The sequence below is a fragment of the Acanthochromis polyacanthus genome, chromosome 8 (genome assembly GCF_021347895.1).
Source record: "Acanthochromis polyacanthus isolate Apoly-LR-REF ecotype Palm Island chromosome 8, KAUST_Apoly_ChrSc, whole genome shotgun sequence".
NCBI lineage: Eukaryota > Metazoa > Chordata > Actinopteri > Pomacentridae > Acanthochromis > Acanthochromis polyacanthus.
Window position 1 is genome coordinate 5,596,590 of NC_067120.1, and position 23,788 is coordinate 5,620,377.

The 23,788-nt window shown below is 38.0% G+C and overlaps 1 protein-coding gene across 3 annotated transcripts in view; it reads right to left on the reverse strand.

Annotated features, from left to right (window-relative positions):
* The window catches only part of lrrc4ca (leucine rich repeat containing 4C, genome duplicate a), a 172,705-nt gene that overhangs the window by 98,545 nt on the left and 50,372 nt on the right, over positions 1-23,788 (reverse strand). The window contains exon 2 of one of the 3 annotated variants that reach the window (XM_051951742.1): positions 3,246-3,373. The exons of 1 other annotated variant lie outside the window; for it this stretch is intronic. The gene's annotated coding sequence lies outside the window, so the exon portion shown is untranslated. Of the gene's footprint in view, positions 1-3,245; positions 3,374-17,105; positions 17,274-23,788 lie in introns of all 3 variants that reach the window. One more of the 3 variants, XM_051951741.1, reaches the window with a different exon arrangement.

Consider the following 23,788-nt stretch of genomic DNA (forward strand, 5'->3'; position numbering starts at 1 on the left):
CTGAATTTATGTTTTCTTTGTAAAGAAAAAAAAGCTAAAAGTACAGGGAGATTTGCAGGTAAATGTTTAAAGAGAAGACGGCAGTAGATAAGCATAGAATATGTGAAGTTCCCAGGAAAAACTGGAGAGTTGACAGGCATGCTGTAGCTTTATAATGCTTGAATGGCATAGTAATGTAATTTTTATAAATGCAACACAGTAACTGAAGAACGTGAAAATGTAAAATATTATACTGACACTAATAACAAATGGCTACATTTTAGCTACTGTACATTTTTTTTTAAAGATTAAAAGGAAATCTGGTGCCAAAGTTAACACTAGTTGCAAGAGACGATGTATGATTCTATTTTGGTATCACAAGTAAGGTAAAGCTGGAGGACAACAGCAGGAAAGTCTGTGCTGCAACTGCAATCAAGCCAGCCAGACCACTGTGGTGAAGAAAGAGCTGAGCATGAAGGCAAAGCTCACATAATCACCACATAGTCTACAGTATGTCCTTAAGCTTACCAGTGCTTATAAGCTTATTTCCAGTAGAGACCAAAAGGTGAAGAACATGGATGTAAGCATCTGAAGTTAGTTTCCTACAGAGGTTGTGTAAGTTTATGTTTAGAAGTGAGAGAAGCTCAAACATCTTTAAATAGCTCAGTGAAGTAATTCTGCTCATTTGCATTGAAAAGAGCCAGCTGGGGTGAATCAGGCATTGATTAGGATGCCCTCCAGGCACCTTGCATCTCCCAACAGAGGCATTCCAACAGAGCTAGACTGGCTTGGAAATACCTCTGGATTCTACATGAGTAGGTGGTGGATGTGGCTATAGGGTAAAGGTTCTCTGGTTTAGTTTTCCGTCCCTTCAATACGAATCCTTTGTGGTCAGGATGGATGGTTGGATAAACACATTTGAATTGTGCACTTGCTAACTAAGAACGATCGATAGTGTCTATAAGTCTAGCTACCCTCCTCCTTTGCGCTGCCACAGTTTCAACAGTCTCCACTGACTAGTCATTATGTCTCAAGTTGGACCTTAATTCAAGAGAGCTTCAGCTATGTCACTAATAAGGATAGATCCTTTTTCGTATAAAGGACAAGTTTCGACAAAGCAATCCGGTTTCAAGCAGCATTTTAGCAGCATTTTGCAAAATAAGTCACTTGTGTCATTCATAAGGCACAACCTCAGCCACAGCCAGCACCTTCGCATGCATGCATGATCCTACAAGCACCCGTTCAAGGTTTTGTTTCTTCTTCAGACCCCACAGCCTCTTTGGAGAAGCAATGTGGCTTTATGCCCCAGGTCCTGCCAGTGGGAAAGTGGCCTTGCGAAGCCCTTGTAGTCTGACTCATTGTGTCTCTCACGCAACAACAACAAGCACACACCTGGGGCTCTCTCAGGTCAGATAGAAGCTTTGGTGCCAGCAGGTCAAAGCATAAACACCAGTGCTGACTGCAGGAGTAAAAGCAGACTCCATAACTACCTCTGCCCCTAACTATGAAGGTGAAAAGGAAAGGCGGTCTTTCTTTTCCCTCTCTGGAGCAGTGAAAGCAAACAAGCAAAGGTGGCAAAGGGGATTTAGTCCCAAACAGGCAAGTTATAGACGTCACTACATCAATGCCAGCTTATCCTTTAACTTTGACTGAATGAAATCATCCGTTTTACAGCAAAGATCTCAACACTTGATTCGGTTTGGCTTCAAAGCTCTTAAGCTCTATGCGTTCAGAAGGTAAATAGGAAGATCTAAGATTTTTTTCAACCATCTGTGCATATTTAACTCCAAACATGACAAGTAAGGCTCTAAAATTTAGAGATATATTTGGTTGCCATGACAAAGCATCAGAGCAGCTACAGTAAACACCGGCACAGATTGTGCACGAAGGTTGCTTATGTAATGTGCTTAAACAATGCATTAACGCCTTACATCAACCTTATTATCTGCATCATTAGCTTTTTTGGACACTTTCCTGATGCAGTTTTGCTTCAAACATTTACAAAACTACTGTTTGTCCCTTGAATCTCTGTGAGTAGCTACAGGCCTGCCTCCTAATCCCCACACCTATCATGGCTTTAGAGAGAAATAATCTCCAAAAAGCTAATACCTTTTACAACTTGCCCCAATATTTTAGAGAAAATCTACAGTTTCTCAGACAGTCCTGCAGGCAGCCCTGATCCCAGTGTCTTCTTTTTAAGATAAGCAACTGCTGGACAATAATTTAATCATTTCAAACCTGTGTGGCAATCAATACAATAAAACTCTTTGCCTCGAAACATGGGAGGATGGAACCAGAGAGGAAACTTAAATGCTTTATGTCCCAATGCACCAAGCAGAACTCTCGAAGTAACACTCTGAAAGTTTCTATTATCGTCTAATCCCTGGCAGTGTGCTTCACTGACCTTTCCATTTAATCAGATTATTGTAAAACACAATACAGTATCTATTATTGTTACACAACCTGTGCATATCTATCCACACAGAGATCAGAGAAGGGTCTCAACAAGGTCCCGACAGATATCTCAGTTTCGTTTAAATAAAAAAAAAAAAAACAGCATCTCTTACTTTAGGTATAAAAGCTGTTTTATCCTTCCATGTAAAAAATGTGGAACCTAATGTCTGTATTTTTCTATATATCGCACTCCTTTGGCAGCCCTTTCTCTATTTTCTGCTGCAACAATACTTTCACCAGAACGTGAAGATGTTATTATGTAACCTCCCTTTCTTTTGAGCCTCCCTGCTGCACTGATTTTTAGGCTCAGAAAGGGATTTTACTTTCTTCAGATTATATTTAAGGCACAACTGTATGTGACTGCAGGTTATTATAGACCATTTAATCCTGTAGAAAATGTTCATAAGAATAAAGAAAAAGCAAAAGGTGAAGCATACAAATTCCATGTCTGCATCAAATGTTAATATATATCAGAAGAATACATCTAAATCAAAAAATTGATTCATGAGTGATCCTTTAATAGCATGCGGCTGTAGCATAACCTTCCCCGTGTTGCCTTTTAATGAATCTCTGGGAAAAAAAAAATCTGCAGCCTTTTAGCTCGTGTATGACAAAAACAGAATTCATCAGGGGAGGTTTCCACCCTAATTGCATAATTTTGATGGCTCTGATCTACACTTCTGTGGTTTGTGTACTTTGTGTTCATGACTTTGAGATCTCTACCCTCAGTGGATGGCACAAGATAAGATGTTCTGAGAAAGGCTTGTTTTAATGGGAAAGTTTTACCCTTGAGTTTTTTTTTCATGAAATACCTTCCTGCTCTTCCCTCCAAAGATGAGTCAATCAGTGCATCCTGTGTTAGATGGCAAGACGGGATCCATGAATTATAAGGCTGCTTCAAATCTCTGCATCTCGTAGCTCCAGCAAAGAGCAATTGTGCCTGCCAGGGTGAAAGTGAAAAATATGTTTAGCTCATATTCCAGATATTTCAAATGTGGCATTGAAAATCCATTTAGTAAAAACTACCCAAATTCCTATAATACAGAGATTTGAACTTTATTAATCCCAGGCAGATCATATCTAAATATAAAACAACTAATAGATTTTAATCTAATAGCTAAAGCTGCTCTTTTGTTGTCTGTGCTTTCAGTTCAGTTGCTTACCATTTTTTCAGAACTGAACCTCTGCCAAGTCTGATACCAATCCTCGCTCCAGAGGGGAAATTAGCACATCCATAACTTTGCAGCTGTCCAAAGCCAGAGGTTATCCATTAGTGACTCATCTAAGCTTTAATCGCATAACCATACTCTCTTCACACCTGTAAAGCTACATGCTGGCTCCACGGGTTACCGAGGCTACTTGCGTGACTATCTAGAAATAAATAAATTAAAAAAGAGTATGTTTCTAACAACCTAATCCTGAAACTTAAGCTGGGCACTGCTGAGTCTATGCAAATATGAACTTTCCTTTTTTTGGAGGAGGAAGAGGTAGCTGGAGAGGTAGCAGGCACTTTTTGCTGACCGCGACCTGCTCAGTTATTATTTATTTATTTCCTTGTCAAGAACCTCGCTGGTTCACTCTGGTATTTTGACAGCCATCTTATTTGGAGCATGACAACATTAATTTAAATAGATATGGCACGGGAATGCAAAAAAAAAAAAAAGACAGAAAGTGGCCCAATTTAACTGTCTGCACAGATGTAATCGGGTGGTGTCAGCATCATATACAAATGTGTTAAGGGGGCATTTTTTACTTTATTTTTTTTCTGTCAAGCTGTGATATGCAGCATGCAATTGTGTATCTAAGAGAGTGTGTGGCAGCTGAGATTTATCAGACTTTTTTTAAGTGGAAAAAAGTGCTTGCTATGGCGAGAACAGCTGTCCTGTCTCAGCTTCCATTGCTATTCTGTTATTCTGCATTTGTAAGTTGTAATGACATGCATTTAATGCTGAACCTGTGCGTCACAAAGATCCTTTAAATTCCAGCATGGCCAAAAGCTTATTCTGACCTGTGTGGACTTCCTCTGATCTCATCAGTCAGCAGTCCCTAACAGATTTATGATCCACGTCTTGGTCTACAAACTATATAAAGTGTTATAAAGTGTAGTGTGCGTTTCTCCACAGAAAATTTTACAATGTTTTTCCTGGATAATTTACATCTTCTGAACAAAAAGCACAAAACCTTGTGTGTATTTTTTTTCAAAACAAAATCTGATTATTTGGCTGAAGTTCAACTTACCAAGTGTATTGTTTTGTTGTGGACACCTGGAGGATCTATGATGACACTGTGAACCTGTTCCAGAAATACTGTAACCAAAAGAGTGGTGGATAATTACTCCCTATGTGAGCGTTAGCAGAGCCGTGGCCTGTGTGCAGCGTTCATCCGTGTCCCTGCTGAGCACTTTACCATTCCTACTATCCCTTTATGAGTGCAGATTTCAGTTAAAAGCATCTCAGTTTTGTACTTCTGGTTGTGAATCTCAGGTTTTCCTGTTCTTGTTCGAGTACTCGGCAGAACAAAGAGACGGTTTTGCCTGCGACTTTTAACTTTTGATGATAATGTGAAGAACATTAAAAGAGAAGCCAGCGAAGGTATAACACAGTGTCTCCGGGTCTGAAATTTAGAAAACAAAACATGCTGTTTTTCTTTGAGCATATGGTAAAAATAAGTTCAAAGAGCAGGCATAAGAAATCATGGTACAGTATCATTATTACTGCTTCCTATTTTAGTTTTTTTTTTTCTTGAACTAAATGTATAGTGCTAAAGAGGTTGCTCTTATTGTTGGTAATGTTGACCAAAAATGAAGACCAAATCTTTTCTGTTGTTATTTTTGTGAGTTTGATACAGATTGTATTGCATAGAGTTGCTTACACTCAAGCTTTTGCCTTCTCCCAACTCTCTTCTGGTTTTACTGTATATCTCAGCATTACCAGCCATACAAGTGAAAGAGTTTATCTCACTGTAAGCGATGTGAGTGACTCACAGTTTCCCCTCTAGATTTGTAGTGCCTCTAGGCTCTGTTGATAAAAGTGCTCAGTGCTACAAACTTGACTTGACTTGGGTATGTGCAGGAAGTTGTTACCCTTGACATGCCACATACTCAAAAACACCAAACAGACCTCATGGAGGCCTTGGAGCACACCAGATTCATTCAGGTGCCAGAGTGATAGACCCACTGCTTTTCAGTCTGTTAACTTGTAGATATCACTTCTGATTCCTGCTGCCTGCAGACTAAGGAGAGTTGCTGCTGCAATTTGGTTAAGTTCCACAACTTCTGCAACCTATTAGTGTGTATAATTGTTTTAGATTTCTGATTTAAATACTTTTGTTGACTCCAATTTAGTCTGTAGGTGTGAATGTTAGTGTGATTGGTTGTCTTCATATGTAGCCCTATGATAGACTGGCGACCTGTCCAGAGTGTTCCCTGCCTTCACAAGTCAACTGGGATAGACTCCAGCCCCCCAATGACCCTAATAAGGATTAAGCGGTGTATAGATGATGGATGGATGGATAGATAGATGATGGATGGATGGATGGATGGATGGATGGATAGATGATGGATGGATGGATGGATGGATGGATAGATGATGGATGGATGGATGGATGGACTCCAATTTCTTTCTGCCATGAATGATTTTGTTTAGTTGCCAAACAAATGAAACTGCATTTCTAGCAATGCATTTATTACAGTAAATTAAGAAAACATATCTTTATTTAATTAATTAATGAGAGAGAAATGTCTTTTTGTTTTCTCTGTATGTTCTGGATATATGGAGAAATTGACAATAAATATCATCTATTCTAGTTTAGTCTAGTCCAGTCTAATTATTAGCTTTGTGGAGCTGACAGCTTAATATTTTATGAGGATAAATGGTAGAAAATAAAAAGACATCCAAACAAACAAGTCATGATGCTGTGTTTGTCCGGAAAATTATTTTTTTTTAAATCAGTAAACATCTTACAGGGATCTCAGATTTTGGGTTACAGATTATATTTTTCAGCATTTTTACTTGTACATATTCAATTTTAATATACTGTTAGCACCAGCTAATAGGGGACATACATTAGTTTGCTTACAGAAGGAAGTACTGCTCAAGACAGGAAATATAACATTCATCTGCCTTTATTGTGGAGACAGATACACTAACTCCAGTGCACACAAAGTTTTCAATTCCGAGCAATCACTTCTACAGTGACATGTACAATCAGAGAACCAGCAACTAACCACCTGTGTAGTTCCTGTAGCAAGGGAACATTACCATAGCACACTATTATTTGTGCTGTTACTAAATCAACATGAGTTGAATGCTACATAAACGAGGCATATGAACATGTAAAAAATGCCTTTAAACCAGTTCTCCCAGCAGTTGCAAAACTCCAGAGAACTGCACTACTCCTGATCAGACGGTTCAGTCACCGCAGCTGACTGCTTTTGTCACAAAGTCAATCATCTGATGGTTTGCCAGAACTCCTTTGAAGCCAACTGTCTTTCTCCTCATCCTCCCCAGGCTCCTCCCACACTGCATCAGGTTCTCAAGATGAAACCATGTCGGTCTTCAGTGACTTCCTAACAATTACTCGATAAGTCTTGTACTTCTCGATACATAGAATACATACTTACTCAAGTATCTTCAGGACTTTATTTTCCTGCCAGAATACTTATTTTCAACAGATTCAAATGTTTTATGGAGTAGGATTCAGCATCTCACTGGTTGCTTTCAGATTTGAAATTCCTGACAGCCCCTCGTCTTTTCATTTCACTTTACGACATGAATATTCAGGAAAATGGGTCTCATAGACCATGTCATGGAGCAACACAAGCTGACAGAGGAGGAGAATAGAAGGATGACATCAGAGCTAAACAAATGGACAGCCAACTTGTTATACAGCACCATCCAAGGCTTGCATTTGAATTCCAAACAATTCCTTGTTCTGTTTTTCTCTTTGCCTTGTTGATCTTTCAACAGTGGATGTGGGAGATCACCCTGGGGAACAGGAGACATTTTGGTTTAATTGTGTGTGATTGGCAGACGAGATTGTTGATTTTCTCTTCTGTCTGTCTGGATTTGGGTTTCAGTGAACACAGGCCCATACAAAGCAACTTTGAAGAACCCAACACTCGAAAAAGGCTGAAATAAATAATGTTGGCTTGAGCTGACCCACTGAGGTGAAGTTAAGTGTCAAATTACTATTAATGGATTGTGATTTGAGATTGGATATCCACAGCACAGACTGAAATAGATGTTCATGTTTTAAAAGAGCCAGTCAAGCTAACAAATACTGGTTTTGCTACTTAAACACTGAATTTGCTATATATGAATTTTTTTAATCTTTTACACAATATCTATTAAACTGGCTGATTTTGCATAATGAATTTAATTTCACATCAGATCATTGCAGACATTAAAGTGAATTATAAAGCTGAACATTTCACCTTGTGCTGCTATTCTTGTAAAACATCATAGAATTGTGTCTTTCTGTGTAAAAAAAAAAAAAGCCCCAAAATCCTCAAATAGAACACAATGATAGCTTGACGTAAGAAATTAGATCTTCTCTTAATGAAACGGTTACTTTTTTCATTGCGCTAAGATTTGTCATCAGAATAAATGCCCCATGAAAAGTGGAAACATGAGGTCCTGTTCCAGAGTGCACGGTGTGGTCATTTGCATTCAAGCACTTCACATCACTTGAGGGAAGAATGATTAATAATAATGTCAAGGGTGTCGGCATGACAGTGGTAACTGAAGGAAAAAAGAATGTTGTTACTTTTCATCCATCCTCCTCAAAAGCGACCAAAAGTCATTTCCTCCTCTGAATCAGCTACACTGGTGGCTGATCAGTTCAGAAAGATGACAGAGATTTGGATAAATTAAATTACACTTAATACTGATAATTCATTCATTCTGGATTCTGCGGACCAGATTTTCTGTGTCCTTAAAGTGTTAAATAAAGTGGACACACTAAAGAGCACCAAAAGGCCTGAATTTTACACAGAGTGAATCTCTTTGGCTTTTGTAGGCAGACTCCATGTGTGTACCACAGACTTCAAATATGTTAATTGGCAATACGCTTTCTGCTTCTGGAAGAGCTTCCATCGCGTCTATAGAAGCAGCTGAGCTGACAAACACTACAACTTTGTAGTTTCTTACACTTGTCATATGTCATGATTAATTATCTGAAAAGTTGTGCATAGTATGCATGAATGAACCGAGTACAGCCACTTTATTTTCCAGGCATTACACTCATTTCCAGCTCCAACACCCTGCCAGAAGAAATAGAATTCTGTGCAGATTTGAATCGCAGTCTTTGTCTAATAAGATGAGGCAGAGTCATGTCCAATCTATTTAAAGTGGTAGTAGTTTTCATTTTAAGAACATTACTTTAAACTTGCCACATATATTGTGTTGTACAGACGACTGACCTGATAATATAAATACCTTACAATCCAGCACAGTGCTGCATGAACTGTGATTTTCAGATTTCATTCCATCAAAAGCTTCTTATAATTAATAGTATTTAATAAGTGCAAAGAGACATATCCATATTCACACAGAGGAATGGTGAGAACAGCAGGACATGATGGATATACAGTATATTCTGTTCATGCTTAGCTGTGAAGCAAACGTGTGCTGTGGTTCACAGTTTCTGGTGTCAGTATGCAAATGTGGTTAAAAAAAAATGTAAAGTTCTGATGCAGAAACAAGTTAGAAATATGCAATACTGAATGAATGAATGAATGAAGGCACCATTACGAGACCAAACATTTTTTGAAAATAAATGTCTTTTCCCCCCATGAAATGCAGGATCTCTGTTTACAGAGAGGTTCTCAGAAAAAAAGGTCAATTTAAATTCAAAAGTCAGACACACTGTATGAGCCCTGTATAAAGTTCAGGACATATAGGGACTTAATATCAAGTCTTATCAATCCAATTTTAAGAGGAAGTATTACTTGAAATATTTACAAATGGAAAACTGTATAACATCCAGATTCAAATACCTGAATATGCTACAGGAATACCACCCTGCCTCACAATTTTACAAATTAACAAACTATTTTGGAATAGGCAAAATGTCTAATTGAGAACAGAGATTAAAATTGTGAAAATGGATGAGTAGTTTGAAAGATTGTGGGGAAAAAACAAGTAATAGGGAAATTTTAACATAATACAAACTATAGCACTTGATTATGACTACACAGAAAGAAACTGATAAAGGAAAATGTGTGTTGAAAGTGTAAAACAAAGGTAGAAACAGGCGCAAAGTCTCTCTGGCTCAGTAATCATGGACAGGAAAATAGCTAAATGACTGAAAATGAAACTGTGTCCTAAATGTTTAACAGGTTTAAAGGCAACGTAGAAGATGGAACAATCAAATAGACCCACATAAAGATTAATATATTGTTTGGATTTAAACAATAACCAAGACTCCCATTTATTTTTTCATTGCAGATTGAATTTCTCACTTCCATATGTGTAACCTATTTATATTTTTTTTCTGTCATATACCACGTCTTATGTCTATTCCCAGACCCTGAGGGAGCAAACAGGATTGCTGATGTGATGTTCTACTTGCTCCTTTGAAAAAAATCCCATTAAAAAATTATTTTCTATTGATTTTTACTTAGAGGAAGAATCCATTACACATAATAAGGATGTGCACATGCTTACTTTTACCAGATGAGTGCATCTTAATCAACAGACACTCCAGATGATGAAATGACCCACCTACAAGTGTATACAGGAACATGCATACTGTCTGGAAATAAATATTTCTGTAGGATCATTGCAACGATTTAAATGCATTTACATCATGCAATACTGCAGATTATTAATGTCAGATGAATTGGAGCATAGCAAGGCAAAGGCCAAAACTGTAGCCAATGCACTGACAGACAGTTTAAGACAGTTTAACGCCTTTAAATGTCCCCAGAATTAAAATCTTTCATATGTATCAAATCAAACCGCATCAAAAGGACATTTGAAAATGTCCTAGTGCATGCATCAGTAACATAATGCCAGTATAAGTCAGTCTGTATGGGTTTTTAAACAGAAATAAAATGGTGTCTCATCAACAACATAAGACAGAATGATTCAAGAGCTAACATCAAAGACAATGTGCTTCCTATTTTGTTCCTTCATGTTTTGCCGCCTTTCTTTTTTTTTAGGTGACTCTGTATACTATGATTGAGACCTGTAATCATGAACTGATACCCAGTTCCAGTAGGGATAAGTACTGCTGTGATACTACAGTCAACATAGTAATTTAAGCAAACAAGCAGTTTGAGCGAAGACATTAGCAACTAAACAGGGTGAAGCTGCGTCTGTTGTGGATGACAATCTTGGCTCTTTGTTAGTTCATCAGACCATGTGTAAATGCAAAGAATTATTATAAGCAAAAGCATGTTTTGTTCATGAAATGCCTTGCCTTTTTGTTAGCCAGTGGATATAAAAGCTTGGATGGTACACATATTGAGTGGATGTAAAACAATTTAAACCCTGCTGGCACTATTGAGAAAATTAAGCTGGATAACTAACATGTAAATTTTAATCCATATCTCCTGAGAAGAGCATATTTCAATCAGTGACTGATGACATTAGAGATTAGCACATTCCCCACACCGATGTGTCTGCTGTGGCGGGGCTTAGGTTCTGCCTACTAATCTAACATTGGAGATCAGTCATACTGACTATATTCCATTCAGTAAATCTAATATCGGAAGAAAACCTCATCTACAGATTTACAGTAGAAACACAATTAACCTTGGTCACAAGAACCTTAAATGCATGCTTAAAAGTCCCTGGCACAAATCCAGCCTGGCCCATAACTCTGTTGAGATCTGTAGCATTATAATACCAAATCTTGTCTGGGATTTATAGCTCATTCTCAGAGGAATTTCCGAGTTAGCTTTAATAGTGGGGTTTGGGGATATGCTGGCCTCATGCGCCTTGAATTCTATTACAGCCGTGTAGTGGATAAGTGTGCTTTATGCATGTTTTATTTCCCGCAACAAACATACCCAGTAGTATTAAAACTGATTGTAGTAATGCAGTGGAAATAGGTGTCCATCAAGGAATACCATGAAACATTTAGCTTCTGAATGTAGTAGGTGTGGGTGAGAAGTACTAATACGAATTACCTGATAATGATTACGCCTCATTAATAGCTCTCCTTCCTTTTCTGTTTTGAAATGCAAACATGCCTGCAAAGGGCAATGAACAGCAAGCTACAGTATTAGCCTGATGACAAAACAAGGCTCAGAGTCACCCAGAAGAATCTTGATAAACTGTGTTTCTTGTTCAACATCAGCACTCCATTATTCATTTGTTTAACCACACCAAGGATCGCCGTTTCATCCTATGATAAGCCAGGAAGGGAGTTTTCATAATTGCTCTTTTTAGTGTGAAAAAAGAGATGGGTGTTCTTCCTGCCTTTGCACTGCCTTCTAAACACCTGGGCCCCGCTGAGCACAGCCAAGCCTTTGATCTTGGCTCCAGAGAGCCTTTCTTTTTCAGCAGAATTATGGATTAGCATCAAAATGAACAGGGGAAGACATTCAGATGACTAAGTATGCTATACAACAAGAGGGTAGGTGAGAAGAGAGTGACAGACAAACATAAATACTTGTTGAAATAATTGTTCAACCAGTACAGAATTTCTGTAATGGTACATTTTGTAAAAAAAAATAAATAAAAAAATTAATAAATTAAAAAATGCAAATGAGTGAGTGGAGAGGTGCATCATTATCTTATCTGACCTAAAGTAATAAGAAGGGTCATTAACATAGTTTTAAAATGTTGATAATCACATAAAATCAGATGCTTTTACAAACTGGAACTATTTCCACAAAATTCTGATAAACAAGAGACAATCCTCAGAAAACAGACATCACATAAGCCCTGAGACCCCTGAAGTGCAGCAGGGGTCCCAGAAAAGCAATTTCTCCCTTGACATCACCAACATCATTAACACTACGTCTGTTTGTATGTGTGTGTGTGTGTTTGTGTGTGCGCACACTGGGCTCTGGTCTCTCAGATATATTATTAATAAATATCATTACTTGGGAGGAGAACAAACTCTTTGCCCCATATTGGGATGTTCACCATAATAAGACAATGACAGTAATATGGGAGTATGCTATCATAGTTGATAAAAAAATAAAACAGGCATTTTCACTTATTGTACGAACTGGAAATGCCAATAGCTATAAACCTTTACCAGTTTTAAAACATATAAATGTATATTTAATACAAATGTATCTTTCAAGATGTAGAAGTTTTAATACTAACCTTAAAAACAAACCAGACCTTAATCAGATCCCATCAAATCTTGCATGATCAAATACAGATTTCATTAAAGAGCAGCAACACTGAGATGCCCAGTATATCCATAGTCATGTGTCTGAAAACTGCAATTGGGTTTAAACATTATTTCTACCATTTATTTTATTTTTTAGCATTTGTGCCATATGTCAGAGTGAAATCGTGAATGTTTTGGTTAACTAGAATGGGCCTTGACCATTTTTCCACCATCTCCAGTGCCACAGTCTCTAGATACTATAGGATGAACAGTGCAACAGATAAATGGGATTAAAGCCAGACTTTCAATGTATTTCATTTTCTACTTCAGTGGATTTCTGTATCATGCATAGCCATTCAAATGGTATTCACTTGTCCTCCTACTTGAACAACCAAATACGTCATTTGTCCGTTGACTCGGAATATAATTCACAGGAGCGTCTCCTACCATCAGCAGGAAATGTAGCACAGATATTAGACAAAAGCAGCAGCTTTTTCACCTCTATCAAATTAGTTTTTAGGCGCAAAAATAGCCCCGTTAAGTTTAGGTCTACAGCCTCATGTCCGGTGATATGTTGACCAATCCATCGTTTCTGATCTCCTCCTGTAGATTGGTGGCAAGGGAAGGCAGTCTCAGAATTGCTAATTGTGACTGTTTTACTGCATCAAAACCCTGAAGACTTGATAGTAATTTAAATGTTCAAGTTTTTTTTTTTGTTTGTTTTGCTGCTGTTTATTTCATACAAAAAGTAAAATGGGTGGCATCAAAAAGACAACATACTTTCAAACCAATATGCTGACTTTTTAGGTCAGCGGAGCTCCATCAAGTATATAATATAGTAAGGCTTTATTGTTTACACAACAGAAGTGTTAAATTAACAGAGACACACATTTACAGCCCCTTTCATACTTTATCCAAGCAAGAGTACACAACTACTCGAGGTAGAAACCCATCAGTACCTTTCACTACAAAAGAGGACCTCACCTGTCCATTTGTGTCCCACTTTTTAAGGAACTGCAGTACAGAAAGAGTCCAGAAAGCTTTCAGTTCCTCTCAATGCCTGCTTTCAATCAAACCCGGCAGAAGAACGCCACTTAACTTCTTATTCAGAGGCCTTATAAGCAACCCTTCAGATGGAACTGTAATAGGATTCGCATTTTAATATATTTCAGTTGGCAATGTAGGTTGTACATATAAAACATCCTACAGCATTTCAGATGGTATTTTATGTTCTCACATAATATATTGCATATATGGTAGATGTTAATACAAAACTAAAAATAAAATTTCAATATAAAAAATACTATCTCCAGTATACTGAGTGAGCAGGTTCATATTTGCCACCATTTTCTTCAGAAAAAAAATCCCAACTTTGTGCCCTTGCAAGTAACACCACTCCATGGAGAGAGGCTTCAAAATGCACATGCACGGTTTATATGATTAAATTAAAACAAAACAAATAAACAAAGAAAGATTTGTTTAATTCTATACAGATTTTAATAGAATGGGTGCTTTTGATTTTTCAAGCCAGTTCATTTTGCAAATGGCCAGTTTGTCAAGAAAATGACTAAACTTGGTGTAAAGAACTTCCAGCTTGCTCTCCTGCAGAGCTCACTGCCAAACATGTTGCAGAGGAGGACTGATGCACCTCTGGTAATGACCATGTCACTGCCGTTGTTTGTTCCGTGTACCTGACTTCTGAGGAGACTGGATCCTGCCAACTTCAAAAAAATCCTCAGATGAGCTGCGTTTTGACTGTCGTGCCACACACGCACAGCAGTGAGGAAAATGACTCGAGGGGGCCTAAGAAGATCAAACTGTTGCACAACATTAGTGAGAAAAGGACTGGTAGAAGTTTTCCAACAAAGCTGCTTGTCACAGACACCTGTCGCTTTGTAGAAAAAGGTCACAGAGACTGCGTGGCCTAGCAGCAGATTCATGTCTTTCCGCACATGCAATACACTTCTTTACCTGTGCGGGCTGTCTGTTGGGGAAACTGCGCACAACCAAGCATAGCTGAGACAAGCTTTAGCCCCGCAAATGCAAAAAATCTCAAGCTCCGTGAGACTGAGGCCCATCTGAAGCACCTCCATCTTCATCAACGTGCAAGATGTAGTGCTTTATACTGTAAATTATATCACACTTCAAAGAAGAGTCTGCACAACATGTGTTGACATTTATATGACTCAACAAGCTCTGTACATACAGTACCTTAATTCCTCGAGAAATTGTTCTCTGCACTTCCACATTTTCTGGTAATTCCTTTCATGCTGTTACGAACACGTTGAGTACATAATGAGATGGTGATCTTTATAATTACATTTTTCTTCGTGTTCTAAAACTGCCGTCATGTTGCATGTCTACATTTAGCTTCAAAGCACATGGTTGGCCCTTCTGTATGTTCAATGCAGAACACACTTTATCTAATCTACTTTCTTGTTAGCACCGCTTCATGAAGCACGAGCATTGTTTCCATGGAAATTGGTTCAAGTATTCATGTTTCCCTCCAGATGAACTGGTCACTTTCATGATTCTATTTTTCTAAACAGAAAAGAATGGACAAGTTTAATCCAATATGACAACAGAAAAGCCTGTGAGACTGTCTCAACCCTATAAAGAACACAGTTTTCGCTGCACGTGTTTGTGATTGCCGAGCTCATGTTTTATGTGTTTAAAACATTTTTGCAATAGACTGAGTGAAAAGAAAAACAGGCAAAGCTGATCGATATGAGCAATAGAGGAAGATGGAGACAAATAACAGGTTAATGCTCTCTGTGCCTGGTGCTGTTTCAGTGCACAGTGTGCTCACTGTAGGTTATACACGCATTAATGAGGCTGTGTTTGTTGGATAAAGCGTTCCACATTGATTGATGCTCTCGGGGACTTAGTGGCGCTGGAAAACGGACCGCATATTTTCCAACTAGAAGTCCCATTCCAGCTCTTATTTTCAAAGATGGGATTGGAAGAAAGTATACCAGTGGATTCAAAGTGAAATTAATTCAAGGGCAACTGCTAGGACTCCACACTGTCCTGGAAGCTGTATTTTTTTAGATAGTAATTCTGTCTGTTTATGAGGGCAGATACTTTAGTGAAAGTTACAGATTAAGAGAGGTCAAGAACAGCCTTTTAATTTGGCTGTCAGTCCATTTGTTAAACATCACCTACATGTTATCGGTGAAACATAAACAGCAGCATCCCACAGTCATGAAGACTAACACTGTAACCTGAACCTGTAAATGAAATGGGACAGTTTAATGAGAGCAAAATGTGGCCTTTTCCCAACCAGCACACTGGCTCAGTAGAGCAGCTGTTCAGTTCAGAAAACAATACAAGTTTCAGCAGCATGGTGAAGGTAACTATTAGTCATGTGTTGTCTAGTGAAAATAATTTTCAAATTTTGTGTTTTAGCCTCCATCTGGTCTATGCTTTATAAAAGCTTGAGTTATGTCACCTGATGAAATAGAATCCCCCCTTCTTTCCACACGCCCACACACAGTAAAATGTACTGACAGAGAAAAATCAGTCTTTTCAAAGCTTAACGTGTGTGTTTCTGAAGCTCACAATTAAACAATAATGAAAAATGTTGTAGCAGTGCAACACAAATACTCAAGGGGTGCATCTTGGAGTGACCCACAAAGTGTAGCAATGAACACATGTCAATCTACTGTGTGGTATCACCACCGTGATTCAGACCTGTAGCATCTTATGTATAGGGTATTTTATTCTATTAATGATTGAAAACAGAAAAGTAAAATAGACTACACTGAAAACATAGGGTACAAAAAAGAATCTAAATGCCACAAAAGTGAGTACACCCGTGGCCACTGTAAACAAAGTAGATTAGACATGGTATTGACAATTAGCTTTTCACTGAAAAATCAGAAAAGTACGTAGGTGGATCTGTAAAAACTTGTGCTTCAGTGACTGTTCCCACAGTGACATAGCATAAAATCAACCTCAATGGACAGCATTCAACAAGAAAACCATTGCTCAATGATCAATTTTGCCGAAGAAGAACTCCACAAAAATCATGAAAATTTGCCTGACGAGTATTGGCAACACATTTTTTAGTCAGATGAAACCAACAATACAAACACTTGGATGAGATGGGATCCAGCATATTTGTCGTGGCCAAATTTACCACAGTGACTGCCTAAGAAATGGAGGAAGGAGTGCAGTGCTATCTACAAGTGCAAAAGCTATATGGAAGATGGCATTTGTCAGTTATGGATGGCAGTGTGAATGTATATTCTTATTCCCAAGCGCTGAATTAAAAACACAATACTCCTAGTTTTCAGAAGCTTGGCAGGAGATGGGTTTTCCAACGTGACAATGATTCCAAACACAATGTAACACCAAGAAGAAAAACCTCTGACCTGACCAAGTGACTTGAATCCAGTGGAACACCTTTGAAGTGTTTTAAAGTGGAAGGTGGAACAAGAAAACCCCTCCGGGGATGAGCAGTGGGAAAAAGAAAATCATCTGTGAAGAATGTCAGAACATCTCTCCATGGATTTGTGCAGGAGTGGTATCATCCATGCTTACTGTGGAAACACACATATACACGGGGTGCAAAACTCTGAGACCACATCCAAGAAAACTGGAAAAAATCTGAGTGTTTGGAAAGTTAAAAACAAAAAAAACAAAAAAAAAAAAATAGGACTTGATAAAATGGTCATATTAACTTATTTTTTTTACATTGAAAGTCGGGTTTACTTGTGTTGTTTTGTTCCATTGATGCACATTCAGGCGACACTCTCATAGATTAATGTGTTCATCAGAGGCCTGTTCAAGTAGATCAGTTTGCAGACATTGCTCACCTGTTATAAATATGCTTCAAATTTCCAGCAGAGTATTGCTGACTAAGTAGCAGTGTGGTATTAGGAAGCATATCATCATAACTAAGTGAAAGTGACAAAAGTCCAATTGTTATTCTAAACAATAAGGACCTTCCTGGGTATCAAATCATGGCTAGACTGGGGGTTTCTAAGGGGGTAGCACAAGGCGTTGTAAAATGCTTCGTGGAAACTGGATCACTTGTAACCAAAGTCAGGCAAATCAGGTAGACCAAATGTGTCCACACCTTAGGAAGATCGATGCATCAAGCTTGGTTCACCGAGACAGAAAGGGACTTCATCGCAGATACAGAATTTGCTAAATTAAGAACGCAGGACTCCAATCGACAAAAGTACTGTCAAAAGAAGGCTGTTTAGCGTACTCTCGCAGGATGAGTAGCAGTCTCTAAAACCACTTTGCAAGAGGGGAAATAAGGCCAAATGGATAGGATGAGCAAAGACATACCAACCTTTAACGAAACAAAATGACTTAGTAGTGCATTGAACCTACAGTGAAACATGTCTAATCATTTGCTCATCACAACTTAGCTTAAAAAAATCCTAAAAAAAATAAATAAATAAGCAAAGGCTTGTTGAACTTGACTATACATACATACAATACAGAACCATGCTATTTTGGTCTCTCTGTAACCATAGATTGTCAGTCCTTTTTCTGGTCTTTTGCCTTTTTCTTCTTGCAAGAAATCTCCACACTGTGTCATCCGCTAAGTGCAACTGACTGAAAGGATGTTAACACCAGGTAAAAAGTATTTTTTTTAAAAAAGAACGAAAAAAAACCTGTAAAATGTGTTGAGACAGGGACTTCTTCAAATAAAAGTCAGCCATTTATTTGGTTTGGTTTTCCTGCCTGAAGGCTGAGAGAGATGTGCAGTGAGAATATGAACTCTCACTTGACAGCCAAGAGAACCAGTGGAGCGACCAAACCCAGTTGAGACTGCCCCGAGAATTGCCAAAACCCAACATACAAAAAAAAAACATGGCACAAGGAGTGGCTCTCTCAGATGTGACTTACTGAAAAAACATAGCTACCAGCTCAGTAAGGGTTCAAAGATGAACTTATTTTTCTAAATGTAGATGATTCGGTGAGCGTTTGTCTTCTTTTTTTGATGTTTGCTCAAAGATAAAGGATAAAACCTGGTCACAGAACTCAAAAGAGTCTGAAAGGCTCCCAAATTTAGTGAACCAGCTGTTTTGTAATTTGAACATCTGAGCTTGAAAATGGTTATTACATTTCCGTTTGCATTCATAGTGGCTGTATTTATAATACCTTTTTTTGGAAATGACTACAGAGTGATGCATGATTGATGCCTAAATCAAAAACTGGTGCAGATGACAGAAGTAGAAAAAATAATAAGAGGGGAGATTAATTTACAGTGCCAAATCTTAGATCTGTGGCATTTATTAATGCATAAATTAAATGTTTCACACAATCATGTTCATTTTTCCTACCTCAAATCATGTGCATATATTGCTCAGTGTGCAGAGAGCAACATCAGTGCAGGAAGCTGAATATTTCTGGGTTGGGTTGACTCAAATAACACAGACACTGGTAACATACTATCTGTGGGTGGAATGCTTCTCACGTCTGCCCTAAATTCAGGTCTGTAAAAAGAGAAGGATAGGACATTGAGGAAAGACAGTGACTAATAATTCTGCAACAAATGTCCTACAATGCTAACAATGTGCTATTACTTTTCTATTAGTACACTATAAGAGCCTGTCTAGTCATTAGGGTCATCTCCACATCACTACATACCATTACATCCTCTATGTACCTCTAATTACATATTCCCCTTCAGCTATTTATTTCCACTTTATTAAGCTAATGCCAAGACAACACGTCATTAATATATTGCATTTTATTATAATAGCATCTTAGTCAATCCTTCTGTGGACTTCAGGGCAAAATTATGCTCCCGATTTAAAGAGCCCTTGGAACTGCAGTGCAGCCTACACTTTAGGATCAATGTCACAAAGGACTAATTGATCTATCTTCTAATTATTACCTTAAGATGTTCTGTGTGCAGCATCATACCAGGATCCAATCAAATCCAATTAACACTGGTGGCCCCCTCCAGAAAACTGCATTATAGAGGGATTACACAGCTATCTGTGCTGGTCTGATTAATGGCCGCAGTAATTAATGCTGAAGGGGTCTGTCCGAGTGCCTCAGTGTAGAGGAGCATACAGCAGTGAGTCAGCTGCAGCGAACAGAGCGTACACTCATACACATGCACACACAGGCGCACACACCAAACACCTGGATCCTCTCATGCATGCATATGCAAGTGTATTTGGAGAGTTTGGTGCCTCTGCTACATACGGAAATGGACGTGGAATTCAAGCACTATATTCAAAACCCACACTGCCATATGCACAGACTGGTAGACACAGAAACAAAGAGAAAATGAATCTGCAAAAAAAGTGCAATTCAATGATGAAAAGTAAATTTTTGTGACTGTACTAGATGAAACCATCGCTCTTCCTCTGATTTTTTGAGCTCTCAGATTTTGCCATCTTTCATGTAACCTTGACATTTGAGCGTTTAATGTACTTAATGAACTTTGAGTCAGCATGCACACAGTAAGAGAGACAGAATGGAGGAGGCACACTGAATAAAGGAGATTCACAGATGTGGAATGACAGCTGCAGAACTGAGCTAAACGGAGTGACAGAACCCTCCTCTGTTCACATCAGCAGCTCGCTATCTGCCTTCCTGTTTCCTAAGATGCTCAAAATGTGCACGTCACCAACAAAGTGGAAATTCATGTGTTATCTACCAGATAGAACCATGTCAGCAAATTCAGACCAATTCTGGCATGAATATATATGCATGTGTTTTGTATAATTCAGTATTTTACTGTATCAAATATGATATTGTTGAAATATATATATATATATATATATATATATATATATATATATATACACACACACACATATATATATACATATAAAACAACATTGCAATCCTAGTAATCTCTAGGTAGTATCATTAGTTTACACTATTAAAAGTCATTATATTTTGTTATTTTTGCTGTTAAAAACTATACAATTTGGGAGAAAAAATAAAAAATCTGCAACTGGAGTCTTGTCAAGCAGACATACTGTAATTTATAATTGAAGTATACCAATACAAATAATTCATAAAGCAATCTACTGGCAGCATCCGATTCCACGGATAACAATCTTCAGCATCTTCAGCACAGAATTATCACAGATGGTTGAAGGCCTTAAATCTAATCTCCAGGATGCGACATGCAAATTTGAAGGCTCTTCCTTTGCTTCACTCAGTGTGCATCTATCAGACGATTTCAACATCAAATGTTCTTTATCACGCAATGTTATCTCATATTTCAAAGGCTGCGGTTGATACGGCATGACTCCAGCCTGATAAGAGCACAAACACCTGCTTGCTGTGCAGCTGTGCTACTTGAAGAGGCCTTTATATTGGCTTTGGATTGCTCTCTTGAAATGTAATATTTAATCTCTCTGTTTTTCACCACAAATCCTCTCTCTGTTTTTTTTTACCCTCACCCTGATGCAACGCAACTTTTTGTAAATTGTGGCACAAACGGCTATGAAAGGCTTCACACACATTTTGTGAATATTGCTTTGCATTTTTTTTGCACGTTTTTCATGCGTCCTTTTGTCCTTTAATGAATGTGTGTGTGTGTATGTGTGTGTGTGTGTGTGTGTTGCTTGCACAAGGCTTACTCCTGAAATGGTACAAAATACTGTTCTGTTGTGCTCTGTAGGTTAACCACCGCAACAGAGAAATTCACAATTCATGAGGTGCAAATACTCAATTCTCAGTATTCTCTGAAGGCCATTTGAAGGGGAGGTGAAATTACTCTCATGAATGATGCATAAAAAACTGCTCCTAAAAAATGTGGCAATCAATGCCTTAGATGTCTGTTTAACTGTCTGCAATGATTTGCATGCAAATCTTTTAAAATTTCACACTTTAAATAAGGAATGACTTTAATTTGTGACATGCAGGTAAAGGCTGCTTAGCACAAGATTTGGGCAGTTTCATAAAAAAAATGTGTGTGTGTGTATATATATATATATATATATATATATATATATATATATGTATGCTGCATCTTGGGAAAAATCCACATCAGCTTAAAAAAAGGGAAGGTTTTTAAGTACTTTTGAGCTCCGAAAGAGTGACAAAATGAAATGACATTTCTCCTTCTTGAAGAAAGATCACTTAGTTACCTCTGTTAAACTGCACTATCACTAAATTACATCAGCTGCAATTAGTAGAAAAGAAAAGAGTGATTTCAAAGCTAGTTCTGTTCCCTGTTCAAAGCTTTAAAGTCTCATAAGTGTTAAGTTATATTTAAATACATCTAAAATATATAATCAGTCTGTATTTTAAGGCTAGCATCGATGTAGTTCAGTAAACATTTCAATAAATAAACAAGATGTAATTCAACACTCACCCAAACATCACATTAAAATGACAGCTGATACAAGAGCTGAATATTTCAATTTTAGTTGACAATTGTGGGATTTTCCCTCTGTGACTAGCTGACATCTAAATATACCATACAGATAAAGAAGTTATTCATCAGCACACATTTGTCTTTATCTCATTAAAATAAGTGACATGTAACAATAAAATACTCCTACAAAGATTGGTTTCATACAATTGAAATCTAATAGATGAGGCATGATGCGGTCACATTAGGCCTTGATGCGATCAAGGCACTGATAAATTTGCTGCTGGTCTGGCTGGAAATTGGCAGTAATACGAATGTTTAAAGACATGCAGTTGAGACTATTGACGTTCCGGGCCTTTGAGACCAGCCAATTTTTATTTATTTATCTGTTTATTTATTTTTTCCCCACTTGAGCTCCAGTTGCCAATTTGCCATCATTATTGAGGTGGCCTGGTCTTTACAGGCCCAGCAGAATACAAATGAACTTGCGGTGATAGTTATCATTGAGAATCCAGCTCTGTGCATCTCTGAACTTTCTTAAAGGTCAACCTTACCTATATTAAGATCTTCATGTATGAGCATGCATTGCATCACAGTAGCATGGACATTTTCCCAAGTCCACCCACACGTAATGTGTTCATGCACTACAGAGCACACACACACAGACACACACACACGCACGCAACACAAACACTCTGCATGTAGAAATATTCTCTTACTAGTGAATGCGTAGGCTTAATGATGAGAGCGCAAGGCAGGGACCGAATCCGTTCAGTCTGACACATGTTTTATTATTCCTGCATTATGCAACCATTGCTAAATGTCATGTAAATGCTTCAATGAATTTCAATTTACCATCAAGCCACTAAGCCCCAATTTGTACTTTGAGCTGATAAAGTGAAATTGAGGGATGAGGAAAAAGTGGCTGGGTAGAGAGAGGAGACTGCATGGGACACTTCCCTGAGAGTAGCATTACCCACCGTGAATACAGAATGTCACTAGCAGTAAGGGGAAAAAGTCATTTGTCAGCTGTATCAGGACTCTGAGAGTAATTAATATCGAAACAGCAGCATTGTGGTTACACTCGCTGAACAAGTACAAGATAGGAAGTGTCCAAGTGTGTGTTCAGGAAACAAAATCTGCATCTGTTGGACCTGACAGCCTGATACGTCGTCATCATTTCCTATGCTGATGAAACTCACACATAATAGCATGCAAATGAAGTTCACAGTTGGTCACACTTTAACCCAATTACTTGACTTCACTTATCCAAAGACAGACAAATGCTGAGGGGGGAGCACACAACAAAGTAAATATTCTTATGAGACCTAGTTTTTCCTCTAAGTAACCACAAGGAATTGCTTTAATACAGTACACTAAGGACATTAGCTTTATGGCAATAAAAAGCGAATCAGGTTAAGCTTAATGCAGATGAGTGTATGTGAGGCCAGTTAAAGGGGCGCAGTGGATTTTTTTCTTGCAAACAAATAAAAGCTATGGTTCTTTCGTTTATACAAGTGTGCGTGTGCATCATTGCATGTCTACTCATGCAGGTTTTCGTCTCATAAATAGCCATTTATTAAAATACAGCTGCACAGAGGTAATAAAACTCACAACAGAAAACTTTTAAGTAGAGATTAAGGCAAAACAAGCTCTGTTGACCCGGAATGTCCACTGGTCCAAAACGGTTACCGTGTAGCATCTGAAAGATTACAAAACCAAACCATTTTCCTCCAAATATCATACAAA